At 34.1% G+C, this 15,069-nt stretch overlaps 1 protein-coding gene across 3 annotated transcripts in view; it reads right to left on the reverse strand.

Annotated features, from left to right (window-relative positions):
* ck (unconventional myosin-VIIa ck) overlaps positions 1–15,069 on the reverse strand; it is a 361,748-nt gene that overhangs the window by 197,322 nt on the left and 149,357 nt on the right. The gene's annotated exons all lie outside the window — the stretch shown is intronic.

Genomic DNA, 15,069 nt, shown 5'->3' on the forward strand with positions numbered 1-15,069 from the left:
CGATTTAATTTGTTGTACTTGAAATTTCCAATTTATCATGCACTCTCTGCGAATTTCAGACGCTTCGTGCCTAGTTAATTTTTCTGAAGCTTTTTAACAATTAATGACAGCAGCAGCATGTTTCTGGTAAATCTTGTATGGTGCACAATAAACTGCATTTTTGGTTTAAGAATACATAAGCAAAGATCTTTTCATTATTTGCCAATGTTCTGTACATAAAGAAGGTGTCAAATGTTTGCCAACACATTCAGAGGATTATTTGGAAAAGAAAAGTAGCAAATTCACAATCAAGGGCCTCAAAAGAAGTATACAAATTTTTACTCTTATACTAGATAGTTACAAGGAAATTGAGCATTAAAGTGCGTTATATTTTTGCAATAGATTTTAAAGGTTTATTAAGGTATTTATCATTCTTTACACATAACATAAACATTCTGCTAAAATCTACATTTTTGTCGTACAGAAGCTTAAAATTTTATAAAAAAACAAATTTATAATCAAAATTGCTGTTTCAAGTTATCAAAAAATAACAAAGGATATGACTTTTGCGTAAATGCCACTAAACTATACAAATTGCTATTACTCATCCAACAACAAATGTTTCTTTTATGCAGAAGTAGTCCCGCTTTTCAATTTGTGTGAAAGTGTCATGGGCAGGAATACTGCCAAAGTGCTGTCAACAGGAATATTGCCAAAGTACTATCAACATGCTCTGGATGTAAACAAAACACACCCGCTTTGGAGCCCAAAGTTTGACAGCATTGCATCAGGCATAGTAGAGATCGTAGATTTACTTTGCCACTTAGTCTCAACTACAAAGAGTTTTTACTAATCAATCAAAATATGCACTAGGCCATTTGCAGCAAGTAGGAAGAAAAAATAAATTGCCCTTGCATACACCTATCACCCTGAGGTGAGAAAAAAAGGGTCCATGACCAAAGTCAGTCAATTAGTTACTCAGCAAATGATGAAATAAGTCCTTGCAGAAGCAGAAAATCAAAACACCATGGAGCTCAAACCCTTAATATCTGTGTTCGAGTCTTCGGCACCGTACCATCAGGCTAAGGGCTCTATCTTCACAGATGCCTAAAAATGAAGTCCCCTTCATGAGCAGTGGGAAACTACTCCTCAACCTTTGGTGAATCGCATTAACATCATCGCTGCTTGAAAACCAGCTTTTAATTTCTTCTGCTGTAGTTTTAGCTTCCTTAATTTTCCCAATGTGAGAAATAATGCTACTTAAAAAATTGTTGATTTTTTTTTTTTTTTTTTTTTTTTTTTTTTTGGTAGCCACATCATAACGTCATTAATTTCTTCAAGTGGAGGCTCGAGTTTATTCTTTACTTTTTCGCTGTAAAGAGGCTTCGGCTGGGTTTTCTTTAAGGATTCATAAGAATTTTTCAGGAAAGGAAAATCTTCCACACTCAGTACAAGAGCTGCACGTTTAAATTGATATTCTAAAATCCAGAATCGGCGAAGTTCCCGCGATTCTGATTTTCTGTGTTGCATTGTATTAAAATTGCAGCTCTTATTCAGAGGCTGCATACAGACTGAAGAACAAAATGTTTGCATTTGTATATAACTAAAAACAAAATACAAGTTTAGAAAAGGTTTTCAATGTTACGTGAAGAGCACTTTTATCAGTATCTTTCACAAGAAATCTGTATAAATATATTTTTCTTTCAAAATGGAGATCTTTTTTGCTGCCTCTTATAGAAATTGTATTCTAGAAATCACTGGCTGGCTTAAGTACTGTCACCTAGAACACACATAGTATTATTTTCATTAATTAAAAAAGAGGGATATTTGTAATTTAATGAATTTTTTAAAAGATTACAGGATTATGGATCTAAAGCAATAAAATTTCATGAGAATATTAATAACATATTTTTAGACTTTAAAAATTTATAAATTACTAGTGGGAAAAATCTTTCCGCATGCAAAAGTAATAAAATTATAAATTAAAGACACTAGCAAATTGCAAAACAATATGTATGAATGAATGGCATTCAATGGGGAAAAATTAATCTCAAATTATTCTAATTTATTTATTAATTGACCTCTTTATGCAAAATGAAAATTATGTCAAAAATCGCAAAATTTGAAATTAAATATATCAATCTTTTTTTTTTTTTTTTTTTTTTTTTTTTTTTTAACAATAAGTACAATATTTTCTTTAATATAGGTACAGGGACCAAGGGAACACATAAAAAGTTAGATTTTGCATTTTCTACAAAATTGATTTATTTAACTTAGAAAATGCCAAAACATGAATTAGTACGGTTGTACAACCAATGGTTGCAAAAATAAAAGCTAGGTAAAGAATTTCGTAGACACAGTGTGTAACTATGTATCATGTATCAGCACAAGTGGAAATAGATGGAGTATTAAGCTTTATAATCTAAGTAAGAATTTCTTAAAGACAAATTAAACGTGATGAAATAGTACAACATATCCTTTGCTCATTTTATGCTATTCTTATTAATGAGAAAGATCTTTCCATCTGGAATGTTAAATTTAATCCAAAAAAAAAATATTACTGATTCAAAATACTTAAAAAGAACTACATTAATCAAAATTAATATCAGTCCAAGTTCCTGGATTTAAGATCAATATTTTTTTAAGCTCTAAAAAAACAATGTTACCCTTGCAAATTATATAGAACTTTGTAAATGTATCACATGATTCACACCTAGTGGTAAAAACAAGCCAATATGCCACAATCTCTGATATTCATTTTTCAAGTGTTAGAGGTGTGGTCATACTAAAACTATTACCTAAAACTAAAAAAAAGTTAATAAATACCAAGTTCTGATTATTAAAGACAAACTTCCTGACAAACTCTGACATACTTCGAGTTCTACTTCATTCTCTGTGGCTACTGAAAACATTTCAATATTTCACCAACACTGTAATTTGTTAATACTACAGGCTTTACTATATGTTACTGTTTTAGGCTTCACATTGTCAAACTTTGAATCAGAGTATAGTTTAAAGTACTGGGTGAACATAATGCAATATGGCAAAAAGAATTATTAATTATACATAGTTATACAGTCAAAAGTCGTTAATCCGGACTCGTCGGGACTTCGGCGATTCCGGATTATAGATCATCAGTTTAAATCTGGTAAGATGTCATGCAGAAATTACAAAATTAAAAATATGAAACCGTAATTTATGAAATAAAGAACAATTATGATCTAAAGGGTATCAAAATTTACAAAAAAAAAAAAAAAAAAAAAAAAAAAAAAAAAAAAAAAAAAAAAGCTTAATATTTATTTGTTTACTTTATTAAACATTTCCTTCAATGTAAGTTGCTTCGTTTCATGTGATAATACTTTCTCTTTAATTCTATTAAACAGACATAATTTCTTGTTTAGTTACAAAGTTCCGCTGTTCAAGTCCTATAATTGCTGTGTTGAGAATACCGACTAATTTGTCAATCGAAATGTTTTCGTTTTCAATAACCTCTGGGTCACTTTCTTCACTATCGGAAGCGAATTATAATGACGAAGAACTTGATTTAAATCATATCAAAGACGGAGTATATCGAGATGAAATACTACACTTAGTACGGAATTATAAACCAAATAAAATAAAAACATCTGCTCTGAAGATAAGGATAGTGCTGACAGATCAACTTCCAATCCGCAGCGTGAAATTGATAAACAGATTTCGGATTTCAAAACATACTTTCGCTTTGTAGATACAAATTACATATTAGTAAATATATATCGGAAATTCTATTTGACATAATCTTTATAATCTATCATAATCTAATAATGACGTTTCTGCCCCCCCCCTCTGCCGCAGAGCAGCGTGAAATTGATAAACAGATTTCGGATTTCAAAACATACTTTCGCTTTGTAGTAAATATATATCGGAAATTCTATTTGACATAATCGAAAGTTCAAGCTTACTTTTATAAAATTGCTCTAACAGTCTGCAAAAAATAATAAACCGGATCCAATTCGAAGATTAAGGAACAACGCAATCTGCAACATTAACTGAATTAGATAACTTTAGCTTAGCGTATAACTCCGTTACACATTAAACGCGCATGCGCACAAACATATTCGCAGCTGTAAGGGTCTTATGCGCTCTCGTAAACGCCTGTGCGCATGCGTGAACGCGACGCATGCGCAGAAAGTTTGTAGCTTTGAGGTCCGGATTATAGATCATTCCGGATTATGGGTGTCCGAATTAACGACTTTTGACTGTATATATTATGTTTTACAAATGTTCAATGCGGCTGTCCTTCATTATTCTGCAAATGTTAAGATTTATAAAGGTGAATTAGAGGCCGATGATAATTAAGTAGAGGCTTTATTAAATGATCGTATTATTCACGCACATGGCATAGCACACTTCTACTTATTACTCCCCAAACTACACTACAACAACTGTTGCCAATACAACCTAAGCAAAATATAAACAGTTATGGTTAATACACATATAACATCAAATCATAAACCAGGGAGTAAGTGTGATTATTCTCAACACCCTCCCTTAATCACATATTATTTTACATTTATCTCTTAAATAGCATTGGTTTTAGGCAAGCATTTTGTAAACAAATCAGCTAACTGATTTTCACTAGAAACATATACAAGATTTATATCATAGAATTTTACAATATCCCAAATATACTTTAATATCCAAATGTTTTAGTCTAGCACAATTACTTTCATTTAATATTGCTTTAATTACAGACTAATTATCCTCATAAACTGAAACTGTAATGTTGTCCACTCATAAAATTTTTTTAGATAAATTACAAAATACAGTTAGGTCCTCAACAGGTTTTGTTAAACCCAAAATTTCTGCCTAAGTAGAGGACAGAGCAATAGATGTTTGCTTGTTAACAGACCAAGTTACAGGACAATCATTAAAGAAAATAATATACCCAGAAATAGATTTTCTATCATATGCATCTGACCCCCAATCAACATCAACATAAACATTTAACATAATACAGTCAAAAGTCTTTAATCCGGACTCGTCGGGACTTCGGCGATTCCGGATTATAGATCATAAATTTAAATCTGGTAAGATGGCATGCAGAAATTATAAAATTAAAAATATGAAACCGTAATTTATGAAATAAAGAGCAATTATGATCTAAAGAGTATCAAAATTTACAAAAAAAAGCTTAATATTTATTTGTTTACTTTATTAAACATTTCTTTCAACGCGCGCATGCATAAAGCATACATTACGCATAGTCGAAATCAGAAAATTGCAACCAGAAAACTATTTGATGTGTATTCGTGATATTTATAATGACGAGGAATTTGATTTAAATCATATCAAAGATGGAGTGCATCGAAATGAAATATTACATTTAGCAAGGAATTATAAGCCGAATAAAATAAAAACATCTCTGCCCTGAAGATAAGGATAGTGCTGACAGATCAACTTCCAGTTCATTGTGCGCCGCGACGTCCCTTTCCCGGCAGAGCAGCGTGAAATTGATAAACAGATTTCGGAATGGTTAGAGAAACAAAAGATATACCTTTATCCAATTTTTGCAGCAATTCCTGTTTTTGTTTGATGGACATCGAAACATGCTTTCGCTTTGTAGATCCTTTGGCAGACACCCGTAGTTATTGTTGAAAATCAGTATAATGATTATTGGATTGACCTACTTCAGGAATTGGAAGCTAAAACAGCCTCGATGCATGCAGATTGCTATTATGGAATGCCAAAAGTTACGCCCGGTTACGGATGCTGACACGACGACTGAACCACTACGCAAGGCTTTACAAACGCTGAAGGCCTAGGCTGCTGATGTTAGAGGTAAGTGTAATCTTCCTTGTACTTCAGGCATTGGTTCCCAAAATTTAATTACTGAAAAGAGTAAAAATTGTGATACTAAGGCTAAACACAAATTAACTACTAATTCTATTAAAGTTGATGCTGACGGATTTAAGCTCCCTACTAAATCTGCAAAACAACAAAGAGTTGAAAAAGTACCCCAGAATATTGAGTCTAATAATAAATTTAATGTATTAAATGAAAATAATGATGCTAATGTTGAAAGTGCTAGTAATACTACATCTAGCCAACAGACAGTGCAGCAGAAGCCGACGAACAGCCAAGAAAAGGCTATCCCCCCAATAATGGTGAATCCGAGAAAACTTAAGCATGAGGAGTTCTGAAAAGATTTAGCACTCAAGACTGAAGCCAAATTCCTCGGGAAAATGAATGGGGAATTGTTGAAAATATTACCACGGACGTCTGAGGACCATCGAATACTGAGTGCTCTGTTTCAGGCAAAAATGATTGAACACTATGTCATAAATGCAAATTACGCCAGACCAATAAGAGTAGTTTTTAGAGGTTTATCCTCCACTACTAAGACGGATGACATAGCCAGCGCATTAGCCGATAAAGGTTTCGCCGTAAGTAAAGTGACTCAACTAACTTGACGCAGAACGAAAGCCCCTATGCCTTTATTTCTCGTGCAAAACTGCCAACACTTCCACCACTCATTACATGTATGTAAACTACAGCCGCGCTGTGTTAAGTGCGCTGGCTCTCATCGCACAGAGAATTGTTCGGCTAAAAGGCTAGATATTGTGAAGTGCTGCAACTGTTTACAACAAGGACACACTGCAAATTATCGCGGTTGCCCGAAATTCCCAGTGCCTAACAAAAATGTTCAAAGCGATAAAAATAATGTTGATTATAATTCTAAGCCACTCTTGAAAAATGTTGTAAATAATGATAAAATTGAAGGTGATAGTAATTCAAATTTGTATGCATATGTGTTAAAATACGGTAAAGGTATCCCTAGACAAGATACTAAGTCACAAACTGGGAATTATCTTAATGTGTTAAGTGATATAATTAAATTTGTTAAAGAAATTGCAAAGGTTTTTAAAGGATTCTCAATAATGAGTATTTTGAAAAAAATTGCTAGTAAAGTGCTTGAGATATAGGCTACTGACAATGCTGTTGATAAACTGTTTATACTGTTTGAAGTTTTCGAAGGTACATTTGGTTCCCTCAATAATGAAAAAAAAACGACTGCAAATGCATTATTAATGTAAATGGCTGTAAATGTATTCTTAATGTAAATGGTTGTGTGTATTTTTGTTTATGTAAATGTAATTAATGTAATTGTATGTATCTCACTGGCACTGAGAGACTTGCACTGACCCTTTTACTGATATCTGCTTGTATAGTGTGTTTTCAATTAGCTCTATCATTATATATATATATCTATATTAAAAAAAAAAAAAAAGACAGAGAGAGAAAGATAGAAAGAAAATTATTATTTAAAAAGAAAGAAAGAAAAAAAAAAGTTAAAATTAAAAAAAAAAGATAAAATAATTACTATTATAGTTATGTATTTTGTAATACTTTATATATGTATATTTCTCTTTCCAATCAAGGTTCGAAAGTACTTTTGTTCTACAGGGGATAGGGTCTTTGAACGCAGGTACCCCGGTGTTTGGACTCCATTCTACTGGAACAGTTTTTCTTGTGCAAATTATGAAAAATGATATCTCTGATCAAATATTTTACGTATCTGATTTATTACTGTTTGCCGTAAAGGTGGAAAAGTATGTATCCAAGAATCAGGTGCCATAGTGCTATAATTGCCAAAAGTGATTCTTCGGAGAACTGCTTCTTTAAACCAAGGTGTGTAAAGTGTGCTATAGATCACAAGACGCTGGATTGCCCCAACAAAGGAAGAATACAAGAACCCAAGTGTCGTAACTGCCTAAAAAATCACGTCGCGTCATATCGTGGGTGCGAAAAATTCCCTAAAAATAGAATTAGCCAGCAGATTAAAGACAGTACTAAAAAGTGGAATCTCCTTCGCAGATATGGCGAAAAATCAGACTCAACACGCTAGTAATAAACCTAATGGTCAACTCTCCAGTTCGGCTACTGCTGCACAAAATCAGCCAGTAAAGGCTAATATGCAATTTAATGTATCTGATATTAGCAATGCAGTCAAAAATCTGAATGTTTCATATATAAATAACCCTAAGCAAAGCTCCAGTGCAAATAACGCCGCTAGTTCTCCACAGGAGAAAAATCAATATTTTGAGATTATAAGTTTTATTAAGAATATCACTGATTTCAACAATATTTTTGGAATCAACAAATTGGAATAATGAATAATGTCTTCAAAGCTAACATGCCCAAAATGAAAGAGTTAACTGATCCTTGTGATAAAATGTGTCTATTTTTTGAAATAATTAATGAAATGAATAATTTAACTATGTAAGCAAAGCACGCCCTTTTCAATCACAGCATGGAACTTGTAATTCACCCTCAGTTAAAATCTGTATTTTGCCAATATTATTGTGAATTTTAAATATCTCCCCATTTATTGTTTTATCTGCACTTATTATACGTTTAGGCCACCCATTATTCCATACCATGATCTTTTTACTTTATATTACACTTTAATTAACTTTATATTTATTCTTATGCGTATTGCAATTTATCCCCGCCTCCCCCATCCAATGCCTGATTTGCAAGTAGATGCACTTCCTTTACAGGATTTCAATTGGACAAGATAACCAGTGGTTCCACCCCCTGCACTGAGGTATCGACTTTGGAAGAGTAACTAATTCGTACATATACGAAGACTCATTCATAGCATTTCTTCACGAGAGCAATCTTGGAAGAAATTCATAGCATTTCTTCCAAGATTACAAGTCACATATATGGACATTTTTCCACGTTATGGTAGGAAAGTAATGTATTTTGACAACGTGCTCCACACAGGATGGGGCCTTTTGTCCCGGGCGCCTGTCAACAAGTGTTTCAAACACCTGAGTCTTCAGACCAGCCCAAGTACTGTTATTGGTTTGCTCTTGTATCTGACTCAGACAGTTCACAGAATACAGAATATCAGGAGGAGTTGTCATAGATAGGTACAGCAAAGCACCTACAAGTTCACGATACGGGCCATGAAATCTTTCACCATTCACAAAATTTGATGAAGTTGACTTAGGCACTAAGGGAGTATCAGATGGCTTACAAACTAACATTCTAAATCTATTTAACAATTTTTCAACATAAGCCTTTTGGCCTAAAGTAAGTTTGTTCTGTGAATATTCAAAACTTATTCCTAGAAATTCATTTGCAACTTCAGCCTTGGACATCTCAAATACATTTCTAAGTAATTGAATCACAATTCTTACCTCTGAATCATTAGAACTAGCAATTAGCAATTCATCCACATACAGCACAATAAATATTTCACTCTGTTTAGTTCTTCTCACAAAAGTACATGCTTCACAGTTTAGTTGTTGGAAGTTTAACTCAATTATAAATTCAATAAATCTCTTGAACCACTGCCTCGGTGCTTGCTTAAGTCCATAAAGACTCTTCAGAAGCTTGCACACACGACCACTGTTGTCACTGTAGCCCATTGGTTGTTCCATGTAGATTGTTTCTTGGAGATCACCATTCAGAAATGCAGTCTTTACATCTAATGCATAGATTTCTAGATTCTTTTGAATAATGATAGCCAGCACAAGTCAAAGTGATGATGTACTAATTACAGGAGCATAGGTCTCAAAGTAATTAATGCAACCAATCTAGCTTTATAAACATTGTTTCGTTTGATGCGTAACATCCATTTACAGGATATTTGCTTTTCATCCTTTGACAAGCTGACTAACTTCCACACTTCATTTTTATTAAGAGAAGCTATTTTCTCATCCATGGCTTTCCTCCATAGGACTTGCTCTTCTTTCGGCAACGTTGTTATAGCCTCATATGTTACTGTGTCAAGAGTTGCCACATTAGCTTCATACACAAAGTAATCATTCAACTTTACAGATAATTTTATATTTCTTTTTTGCCTAGTAATTTCTTCATGACTTTCTTCCAAGATTTCTGGATTCTACATCACTTGAATCACATATTACTTTATCCTTAGCAGGATCTTTACTTTCTACGGGAAAAACATCTTGAACTGAGATACATTGCTTTTTCTCTTCAATGAACAATACATTTCGAGAAACCACATGATTTGTGACTGGGTCCAGTAGACGAAAACCCATGGTAGAGTATCCAATAAAAATCACGTTTTTTTTTATTTTGGATGCAATTTCTTTCCTAAATTATCAGGAACTCTCATGTATGCATCAGATCCAAACACCTTAATAATATTGAAATCAGACGGCTTCCCATATTTGAGCTCATAAGGTACATTTTCAACAGTCTGATTTGGAATTCTATTCTTAAGATATGCAGCTGTCTGTGCAGCATAATCCCAAAAGGATTTAGAAAGCTTTGCTTCACATATTAGAGCTTGGGCCTTCTCTAAGAGATATCTGTTGCCTCTCTCAGCCACACTATTCAAAGGAGGTGAATATGGAGGAGCAGGATCTATCATAATACCATTTTTCTTGCAATAACGAGCTAGTTCACCAGACACATATTCCTTGGTATTATCACCGGATTTTTGTAGAGATCAGGATTCTGCTTTAGGAACAATTTAAACACGTCATTTATGTCACTCTTGTGCTTTAAGGGATGCACTTCAGTAAATCTAGAAAAATCATCTATGATTGTAGCAAAATACTTTTCACCCTACCTAGTGGGTGGATCAATGGGACCACATATGTCAGTGTGTATCATTCTCATCGGCACATGCTCTCTGCTTCTAGGGCCTTTTTCATAAAAGTGTTGGAATGTTTTGCTAGTACACACTCTTCACAAAAACTTGATGGTGACTCAGATACTGGCAAACCCATTTCTTTTAATATTTTATCAGATGAGTGCGCCTGTGCCATAATTCTGCACTATGATTTGCAATGTATCTTGAAGCTTTAACAGATTCAAACTGACTCACATACTGCCTTTTCTCATTGAGTTCAATAAACTCAAATTTTTCATTCCTCTTTTCAATAACAGCTACATAATTCTTAAAAATTACACTGTAACCTGCTTTTTGAATATTCTTCACAGATATTAATTGACCGCTCAACTCAGGCACATATAACACATCTTTAAGTAATATTTCTCTTTCATTTAATGTTTCAGGTACTGTACCAATACCTTCTACCTTTAAAACATCATTTTTCGAAGCACATGGAAAAGTTCCAGAAAAAGGTTTAATTTCTTCAAACCACTCACCTGTATTACACATGTGTGTAGATGCTCCAGAATCTAGAATGAAATTTCCAATAGGCTCGCCAAACATGAATGTTACTGCAGCCGATTCTCTGTAATTTGATTTATGCTTAAATCTGCTATCCTTCTTGTAATGCCCTGGGCGTCCACATACAAAACAAACTAATTTTCTCTTGGAAAGCTTGGTAATATGACCTTTACTTTTACATTTGTGGCATATGATATCACGCTTATCAGCGCTAAAAGCTACGTTATTTCTTGAGCCAGAAACACGAGAATCGTAAGAATTTCTCAACTTGCAATTCTTCAGCATTCAAGAGTCTTTGCATAACAAAGTCCAGCATAAGCATTTCATTTGGCTGGTTCTCAGTCGTTGATTTAATAATGTCGTACTCAGCAGGTAGCGACACCAACAAATAAATAACCACATCCATATCTTTGACTTCAGCACCCGACAGTCACGGTTCATCTACGATCGCCAACAGTCCGTTAATGTGACTGCATATTGTAATCTCAGCGTTTCTTCAGAGTCGATAATTTCTTTCGTACTAATATTTGACTAACTGCCCTCACCTTCAGTATTTATTTTTTAAACTCACTCAGGTATTTATTCTTTAAACTGCTCCAAATTTCACATGCAGAAGATTCACTCGACATGGTCGCCAATATGGCATCATCTAGAAGGGTTAGCAGCAATGCGTAAGCCTTTTTTGCATCTTTGATTTCAGCAACTTTCGTTTCATCCGCTTCAACATCTAAATATTTATCAAGTTCTTTGGCTGCAAACACAGCTTCAACACGGCCCTTAAACAGAGAAAAGTTTTTACCGTTAAACGGCTCAACACATTACTTTGTATTCTCCTCACGTGCTGCCATTTCAAATTTCACTTAACGCGTGATTCTGTTCCAAACAAATTAGCTCCACAAGACAAATATAAATGCTTCGCCTCTAGCGTGTTCAATAGCAGAACCACGCTCTGCTGTTAAGATTTAAAAAGGTTAATCAGAGGCCGATGATAATTAAGTAGAGGCTTTATTAAATGATGGAATTAATTACGCACACGGCATAGCACACTTCTACTTATCACTCGCCAAACTACATTACAACCACTGTTGCCAATACAACCTAAACAAAATATAAACAGTTACGGTTAACGTACATATAACATCAAATCATAAACCAGGGAGTAAGTGTGATTATTCTCAACAGCAAATATCCATTTCATCAGTAAAATCAGTTCTCCACATATGTTTTTGAATATGTACATGCTGATCAAACCAAAAGACGTGATCTGTGATTTCAAATCAGGGTATTTTGGAAGTAGTGGACTGTCAACCTCTTCTTTAACAAAGCCCCATACACTGAAATCTAGATGTGAAAGATCTGGTGGTTGTAGGGACCACGGAATAATAACTCCCTGACCAATTCAAATTGGGACTTCAAACACAGAGGAAAGATGTTACCTCTATGCATTTCTTCCTTAGGAATGGCATAAAGTAAATCTGAAGCATAAAAAGATATATAATTCCCTTTAATTGTTTTTTAACAAAGAAACTTGGGTAAAAATATTAGAACCATTTATGGCATAAGACATGTTTACCTTGGGACTATATATTCCATTGTCTACGGTGGCATAAGGATTTTGTGATCCCAAATTCTGATACTCAGTCCTGCCACTCAAATGCAGTTGCATCATTACTGAAAAGTAAGAAATCATTATCCTTTCCAGGCGTTCTAGCATACCAGTGCAAAAGTTTTCTCTCTTCATACACAGTACAGTACAAAGTCCGAGATGCGGACTCGTCGAGATTTCCGGATATTAGATCATCAGTTTAAATCTAGTAAGATGGCATGTAGAAATTATAAAAAATATGAAACCGTGATTTATGAAATAATGAAGCATTTATGATCTAAAGGGTATCAAAATTTACAAAAAAGTTTAATATTTATTTGTTTACTTTATTAAACATATGTCTTTCAATATAAGTTGTTAATCTCTTTAATTCTGTACACAGACATAATTTCTTGATCACTTGCATTGTTGAAGTCCTGTAATTGCTCAGTGAGAGTTCCGACTAACTTGCCAATCAAAATTTTTCGTTTTCAGTAACCTCTCTGTTACTTTCTTCACTATCGGTAGCAGTGTTTTCTGGATCTAGAACCGTACTACAGATTTCGCCATAAATTAATTGATTGATGATTGAGGAGCATTGTAATCACAATGAAAAACTTCTTTTATATCATCTTCATTTATTACCACTTTTCCACATTTCGTAACAAAATTCGTTAATTGCAAAATTTCACCTTTGATTTGCATTATCCGAAAACCTTTAAAACGTTCGCGGCTATCGTCATAAAATTTAGCTATCGTTCACTATACATATTTGGCTATTGTATGGTGAGATTGGCGACTAACAACTAGTTGTTCCTCTAAATTTAATCTTGCTTCTATCGCGCACTGAGATAATTAAGGCTGAATTGTATCAGTTTAGTTATTTATTATACTTATGTCGATTTCTTGCACACGCTTAAGGTTTATTTGAGTCCTGAATAAATAAATTCCCACATATACTTAAGGCTTATTGAGGGCCGGCACTAGATATCTTATCGCCTGATGCAGTCTTTGTGGATCCTTAATCCTGCTACCAAGCGCCTCCCTTTGTTTTCCCTAAATTTCTGCCGCTCGGTGCGGCCATACTAGCCATGGCACTGGTTCTGGGTTTATGTGAATAACAAATCAGTTATTCTTAATTTAAATAGCACTAAATGTTATTTTTTGGCCTATGAGTATCTTTAACAAAATCCACTTTTAGCATATGGAAAGAAATTTTTGTTAAATGTTTCCTCGCCAACATTTCTTAGCGCATTTAACTTAAATCTGTAAACATCACCAAACGTAATGTCAACATAAAAGATTACCATACTCTTTATTATTCAATTACTAACATAAAAAAATTGTTTAGGCATTGCTACATGAGTCATTACTCAAGTTGTCGTCTGTTGATAAACATGCGGCGATGAAAGCAAAATATATTAAATAATGATTCATCAGGTTGGCGCAAAAATATTAGGAACTGTAAAATCAACGATGTTACTTATGTAGAGTCTTTCAGTTTGAGATGTATGCCAAGCACACACGTAGCAACAGAACCAAATTATTGATCATACTATTTTATCCTAAAATGATTGCTTCTTCAACAACGATGTATTTTATTTAGTGCCGAAGTGAAATTCAGAATCCAAGTTCCAAGTTCCGCTGTGAGCCGCGAATAGCTGGTTGCAATGCCAACCGTATTACGGCATAAGGAAGACGCTTATTCGAGCACATCAGGTGAGGAAATGCATAACTGTCCATTCCATTCCATTTACCTCTGTTATACTGGACCTAGCCTGCGTGAATTTGCAGGCTTTTTGAATGACTAAGTCCAGAAGACGGCTTTGCAGGTGTAGGGGGAGTGACCATTTGTCACGTGAGAAATTTGAGCACATCTGAATGGCTGAGGTAGTTTCAGGCAAGTAACTGAGAATATAGGCTATGCACAAAATTACATAGGAATAAGCAATAAAAAATGTAAGAAAAGTAATCAAGTTCCTTGTTGCTATGTACAATATATACGCTATTTACATGCCAGCAAAATGTGTAAGCGATAAGACGAGCTACGTAGTCAGGAGTCCATAATCATGTGATAGTCACGTGAGAGGGTTACCCTCCCAGATTGTGACCCATGGAGATGCTGCTTGAAAGTAGTAAACAGTTTATTACTGCTAATGAGCATTCACAATCGAAATTATCAGAGCTAGTTGGGGAAGACTTGGTTTTTGCTTAGCATAAATGCCGCAAAAGGACGAAGGTGTTTGTCTTCCGTCAATATCTCATAATGAAACACACTGAATGCACTGAGATGATCACATTCTTCTGCACTTTTGTAGAATATCTCGTTTAGTTTTCGTAAATA

The sequence above is a fragment of the Stegodyphus dumicola genome, chromosome X2 (genome assembly GCF_044657685.1).
Source record: "Stegodyphus dumicola isolate Sdum_Otavi_A_Nest chromosome X2, ASM4465768v1".
NCBI classification, from domain to species: Eukaryota; Metazoa; Arthropoda; class Arachnida; order Araneae; family Eresidae; genus Stegodyphus; species Stegodyphus dumicola.